The sequence below is a fragment of the Cuculus canorus genome, chromosome 3 (assembly GCF_017976375.1).
Source record: "Cuculus canorus isolate bCucCan1 chromosome 3, bCucCan1.pri, whole genome shotgun sequence".
Lineage (NCBI taxonomy): Eukaryota > Metazoa > Chordata > Aves > Cuculiformes > Cuculidae > Cuculus > Cuculus canorus.
In genome coordinates this window covers 104795621-104802632 of record NC_071403.1, presented here as the reverse complement: position 1 = coordinate 104802632, position 7012 = coordinate 104795621, and the positions used below count along the sequence as shown (strand labels likewise).

At 48.1% G+C, this 7012-nt stretch overlaps 1 non-coding gene across 1 annotated transcript; it reads right to left on the bottom strand.

Annotated features, from left to right (window-relative positions):
* Positions 1 to 2099: 2099 nt before the first annotated feature.
* TRNASTOP-UCA (transfer RNA opal suppressor (anticodon UCA)) lies at positions 2100 to 2186 on the bottom strand. The gene has a single exon. It is a non-coding gene; the product is annotated as a tRNA-Sec (tRNA).
* Positions 2187 to 7012: the final 4826 nt, after the last annotated feature.

Sequence of the window (7012 nt, the reverse complement as noted above, 5' to 3'; positions counted from 1 at the left end):
TTAAAAAATAGCACCAAAATATAGGGAGCCCTGTTTTCTAAAGCCTTGACCCACCTACTGTGTCTGGTAACGGCTGCAAGGGGAGCCTTCTTGTATCTCCTATCCTAATTAACTCCCACGTTTCCCTAGGTTCAGCCATGTGTGAGAGGTGCAGCCCTGGAGGTCACAGCCCCAAAAGATGGGATCACTTCCTGCCATGTGCTTGCACTATGGACTGGATGAGGCACTGCCCAGGTGTGGCAGCCAGCCAAAGTGGAGGTGCAAGCATCTTGGAGTAGGGATTCATACAGGATGCCCTTGCTGCTTACCACAACCTCCGCGGCCAGGGCTCCATGGCCTCCTCTTTCATGTGATTAAAAGTCTGTTTTCTGCACGAACTCCCTGAGGGACAAATCACCCACACCAGCAATCTGACCATCCTACTTTATCCTAAGGCGATGAAAGAGTGCTGAGTGGATGTGGCCTTTTTTATTCTGGAGGAAAACAGTGAACTCAATGCCAGGCACAGATCCCAGGCTGTATAGTTCAAATCACGCTCCAAGCACATAATTCCCATTTGTGTTTGTATGCACGCAGGGCAAGGGTGGGGGTTGGCAGGGGGGGTGAATATAAGAATGTAATTGTTGTAATTTAATCCAAAACTACTTCTTGGAAGAAAAAAAAAAAACAGGCTGACACAAACCAGCATGTTCAGTTATAAACACCACATGAAAGAGCCGTATTATGTTCTACTCAGTAACTGACATCGAACATTAACGTTCTCAGCTGCCCACTACTGGGCAAAGGCCTTTCCAGTGCTCCCCCACCTCCCCACCCCCGACACAAACAAAAGGTCCCAGCCAAACTGTGGCTCAGATACCAATTTCTGAGGCTGCAGAGAAATTCCACATAGAAAGTTCATTATGGGCAGAGGAGGCTGGCTGGTAGACAGAGCAGCACGGAGCAGATAGATTGCCATCTGGAACTCAGGGCACTCCCAGCTGTGCTGGGGAGAGCGCACGCACATCTCCTGCAAGACCATAAAATAGTTGTCATGTGCTGTGTGTGCTGTGCAGGGGTTTCCCCCCCAGATTTCCCATAATGGGCCAGTGTATTCCTGGAGCTACTGGCCTTGCTGGTACCACAACTCCTCCTCTCCAATTGCCTGGGGTGTTTGGTGGGCTGGAAGCAGTAGCAGCCAGCAGATGTGTTGTCAGGTCCCTCTGTGCCCTTCCCTTCTTCCAGGCCTTCAGCTGGGCTGAGTCATTTGGTGTAAAGGAAGCGCAGTCATTCCGGCTTGGATGCTCAGGGCCGCTTACCTACTTAACTGCAGATGTCACTGCGCCTCCTGGGAAGCACCCAGGAACACCATAGACCTGATAATTCAGTCAGTATTTCTTCTCTCCTTCCAGGGGATCCACCAGGCAGAATCACCCTCCCTGCCTGTAGGACTAGGAGACAATGAGAAAATACCCTCCAAATCCTCACTCTTCCCTGTGTTTGGGGTGGCTGGGGTCCTGTCCTAATTAGAACCTCCACAAATCATCTGCTGGAGTTGTTGCAATAGGATATCATGAAATAAATGCCTTCTGCTTGAAGAATATGTTTTTTAGCTTCTTGGTAACCTTTATTTTTCATGGGGCTGGGTGACATTATTAGCACCCGTGCTTACTGCTGAAGTGAAGCGTCTTTGTTGCAGTGTGGGTGGGAGATGGGTTATCGTCAATATGGAGCAGATCTAGAGAATGGCTTCTGTTATTTACTTCTCTGTTCTCGTAGGATGCTGTTTAACAAAGATCTGCTTAACAGAATCCAATTAAAATCTGGGAGATTTTCCTCACTTTGCCTGGGCCCAGCACAACGCCTTTTAATCGGTCCAGTGTCATGCCTCAAGAGGATGATGAAAAACAACAAAAGTTGTTTTCACATTCTTTGCCATTTATGGGTGAATGGGGCTTCCTTATTGCACCCCAAGAAGGTGCTCTGTAGGATAAGGCAGAGGGAGGGGTCTCCCTGCTCCATGACACCTCGGGGTAATGCTCAAGCGGACTGTACTTTTTCCTCCCACCCCCAGAGGAAAAAAAAAAAAAAACGGAATACTACCTTCCCACGCCCCCTCTCGCCCGAAAGGTGGAATTGAACCACTCTGTCGCTAGACAGCTACAGGTTTGAAGCCTGCACCCCAGACCACTGAGGGTCATCCGGGCAACTCACAACACTTCAGTGTGACTTTATATAAAGCTCTGTGCCTTTGACACTTTATGGTCACGGTGAGGATCTCTCCCCCCCAGAAACAATCTCACCGCCGTGCCCGACGAGGAAAGGCCCGGCAGAGCCGAGGATACCGCAGGGCACCGGGAAGAGGCTGGCGGCGTCTCCCCCGCTGCCGGCCCGGCATCGCCAGCGCTGTATGCAAATGAGGAGGGCGGTGATTGGCTGTCCCCCCGCGGGCGGTGCGGCGGTGACTCATGTCGCTTCCCAGAAGGATGTGGCCTGGGGGAGCTCCGCGACCGCCCTGCGCGCTTGTGCAATGGGGGGCACCACCGCACCCCCCGGTGGTGCCCGGCTGGCAGAGCGGGATGCGGGCTTGGTGGTGCCTCTCTCCCACCCGAGCGCGTTCTCTCCGTCAGCGGGGCTGCCCGGCTCCGTAAGCGGGTGTAAATACGGCTGCCCGGGTTGGTACGAGCGTGGAAATGTGACATGTGGGGCTCGGCGGAGGTGGCCGGGCTGATAGCGAAAATGTTGGCAAATAAAACTCTCTTAAGGCTTGTACCAACGGCACCGGCTCACTCTGGGCTGTAGCCTTTGTTGGGTTTTTTCAGTGTCTTCATCCCCTCCTCCGCAGTGGCGAACGCCACACACTCTGGGCGAAAACGTGAATCTCCCATGAGATACCTCGCAGAACAATAATATCCTCTGGGAGGAAATTCCTCCCTGGCCCCCAGCTGAGGATCAACTTATGCCCCCGAGAACGAGGATTGAGAACACTTGTAATTTTATCCGAGCGAGTGTAACTATAGAGGCTATTTTCATAGATGTCTAAACCCTTGAAAAATTACTCACTTATTTGCCTCGAGAGATTCCTCTGAAGTGGAGCCATTTCTGCAAATGCATGTGGTTTCCAGTGATTTTTAATTAGATGATTCTGTTTGGTGTAAGTAACAAATAAAACCATAGGCCCATTCCCCCTCTTGCTCCCCCTGGGGAAGCTGAAGCTCAAAACTGGTCCTCAGTGGAGCAGCACCAGGGGGAACTGGTACAGAACAGAACCAGGGCCACAGCCCGAGGCTGGAAGCAATTTTGTGGACGTCACCAAAAGAAAGTGAAAAATATACGGGAATGGGGTGGTACCATTCCCGCTCACACCCGGGAATGTTGCTGGGCACAGCTTTGCTTTCAGTGCGGTGGCTCCAAGTCATGATTTACCCCATTGGAACAGGACCAGCTTTGGTATCATCTGGCCTGTTTGCTTCCCAACATGGCATGAGTGTATCGAAGGCCTTATTGTCTGTAGTGAACAGCTTTTTTAGCAATTTAAATGTGGATTTTAGAGCACATCATTAACTCCAACCCAGAAGCAGGGGTTTTGTCAGAAGGAGCTGGTTGGAGAGCTAGTCCTGTGCCTGCCAATGCCAGCAGGATTTTTTCTTCCCTTTGTTGGTTTGTAGGACTCCTGTCCTCTGGTACATTCCTCTCCCTTTACCTGGTACTTATCCCAGTAGCAGGTGGTGTAATCTAGCAAGTTTCTTTTGTGCTTAAAAATGCGGGAGGGGGGGAGGGGTGGGAACTGGGGCATGCGTGGGAGGAGGTGCAGGGAAATTAGTCATGGGGGAGAAGAGGTTAGCACAAGGGGCCGAGGAAATCAGGTGGCAATCCCTCAGGCTTCCAGCCGAGCCCATCCTGATGTCTACTGGGAGAAGCACGTCAGCTCAGAGATATGCTTCTGTCAGGCCAGTGGCACGTGATGTCGCTGACCAATTCAGGCTGGACAGGAATGGCTGCCAGGGGTCAGAGGAGATATTTGCAGCTCTTGTACTTCATTTTCAAGGCTCAGCTTTGAAAACTCTTTCACTTTCTCTTTGCTTTCCTCTCTAGCATCTCCCTTTTCTCGATCTTTTCCCCTCTGACACTTCAGGGGAAGGTGCCTTAGTGTGAAAACGCTGCACTTGTCTTCTTGTGGCCTCTAGAATTTTTAAGCAGAGATGCCTGTCTTTCATGTCTTGTGATCAATCTAACTGTGCTTTCCAGAAAAAGACTACACCAATCACTCTAGTCCAAATGAAAAATAACTGCCAGACAAAATACTCCTGCCAAGAAACCAACGGATCCATTGGAAGGGCCAGCTCCTAAAACTTCCGTTGTTATGCAGTAAAGGGGCATGCAGGGATAATGAAAGCAGCAGTTTCTAAAGATCACGCAGTGGAGGAAGGCGCCTGAGAGGGTCAACAACAACATAGGAAATGATGCTGACCTTAGAGCTGATGGGGAAGCAGTAACAAAGAAGTTTTGAGAATTTTCTCCTTGACCGGATGCTACCCTGTCTAGGTTCAGGTCTACTTCTGGAACGGAAGCTGTGCTAGCCACTGACTTCCCAAGTAGTGGATGAAAATAACCTTTCCAAGACCTCTGTCTGTCTGATTTTTAAAGGCCTTTGTCATCCCTGATCACAAGGGACTGCAGATGAGTTTCTGCACCTGGTAGAGGTGCTGGTCTTCTTCTATGAGGAGGGGCCATAGGGTGGTAGGTACCTATAGGCAATACTTTGTGCAGTTCCCACTCCTGGTGCCAGCTTCTCTCAGCTGCTGCTCAATGTTCTTATGAGGGCACAGGTGCTGATCAAGAATCATTGGGTAGAGCTGTCTGCCAGCTGTGGCTAATGGTCATCTTACGGCTTCTGATTAGATTCATAAAACTACCAAAAATGCAAATGTGTACCTCCTGGGACTTTCAAAAGATTGTAAATAAGTGAACAGACCTGTTGATTTGAAAGGCTTCTCAGCACCTGATTTGCCTTTAAACATTTCTTGGAAATCTTGTAAGCACTCAGCTTCATCTTTGGACCAAGTTTCTTTGAAAATCTGACCCTTTTCCATTACAAATATAGAACAAATTCAGTGTATCAGCTTAATGATGGAAAAGCTCGCTCTCCTCAGTTATGCTCTTAATTAAAGCATTTCTCAGTGTCTTTGGACCTGATTCTCCACCTTATGCAGACAACTACACTATGCCAAATGGGTACAGAGCACTGCCAGTTTAGGTTTGATTCAATGCCCACTCAAGTTAATAGAAATCCTCCCACAGAAATCAATGGGATTTGGTTCAGGCCCCAGAATCAATGGGGAATTCTAATTTGGCAGTGTTTTACACTCACAATGCACCACTATAAGCAAAGATTCAAGGTACAAAGCCTTGGAGAATTTGGAAAGGCCTTTGTAAGGGGCTTCTGGGGTGAACTGAAGCCTAGACTATTTAAGCAGTTCACAGTGCCTAAGACTGTCCAGCAAGGAAGCCTTAAAACAAATCAATCTTAACTTTTCCCATTCTTTTCTTTTTTTTTTATAGCACTCTTGCCACTTAACGATGTACTCTTCTTGTTTTATTTTTTTGGTCCCAGGCTGACAGAAGGTATAAGCATCTTCAGTGCTTTGTTCTTATTTCTTCTTTTAACTACCAGAACCTGACTTCTGTCAGAAAAGATAAGCCTAGACCCCTACTGTATTAATAAATAATTATTTTCTATAAGGTGGGGGTTGAGAAGGGCTGTTATTCTTAGCAGCAGCAATGAAATTTTAGCAGCTGATGACGTCAGTGCTAAAATGTCAGTGTGAAACAGGCTGGAACAAATTAAGAGTGTGGTGTCGTCACTGTGAGAGCCACTCTGCCCTCCGGAGGGACTGTGGTTGGATGCTGCAGATGCACTTCAGGAGATGAGGGGTCAGAGGGTTGTGGGAGCTTCTCAGAAACCTCCGAAAAAGCAACAACAATCATCTCAGTACCAGAAAGGTCAAAGAAGATGCTATTTGAATGTCCCTGCCCACCTCATGGTGTGAGTTAACAGCAAGGGAAGGGCTGTGTCTACAAACCAGATTCCAGGAACTAGTACAGAAAAAAAACCCAAATAAAATTGGCTGTCTTCTAGTCACTTAACAAGCTGGGCTAGCTCCATCTCTGATGTCACTCCTATTACTCAAAGAAAACAGAAATGTGGCCCAAGATACCTGTTGTCATGATATGCTGCTTAAAAGAGGGTGATGTGATGCACTTGGAGTAGAGGTGATGCTGAAGCACTCTATTACTTATTTTTGCTCTTCCATTTGATGAAAGCCTTCAGGCTATCAAAAAATTCTGAAGTTAAGGTGCACAGAGCAATAATTAAAATGGGGTAAAATTCCAAATGCATTCATGTTTGTCCTCAAAGAGACTGGTCTTGCCCATTTCTTGGTTCGTTTCACGTTGTGTTGTTAGACCCAACCCTGCCAGTGCAGGGCACAGATGTTAGCCAAGAGGTGGTATCTGGGGGTCCTGATATCTCCAGATCTTGAACCCTGCATCTTCTTGTTCCAGCAGGTGAGTTATCTCATCTGCAGGGTCTGTTGAGCTGTGGGATGTGCTGTTGTTGGAAGCAGTAGGGAGGGTTGGGACCATCCTGCCTTCCTTCATGGAGACCTGCAGTATTTTTTGTGGAAATATGGGATAAACTGAGATTCCGGGGATTAGTGTTTCTAGAAAACTAGTACTAGTAACAAAGGTGCTCTGTGTTGTTTCACTCCTTTCTAGAGCCGCTGTTCTAGTGGCTGTTGAGATAGATGTGGTTACAGCAGACAGAGGAAAATACATTGAGACGTGTCCTTATCTGTCCATCGTACCAGCTGTTTCTGGCATGCAGCAATTGGCTGACCACAGTAAGGAAAGGAGGATGTAATCAGTTAGCAAAGGCACTCCTTTCTCAGCAAGGACCATAACGATTATTGGCAAACCCACAGAGAGTTACGGGAACAGAGGAATTGGTGTACTGAAGTCACTTCCTATCACT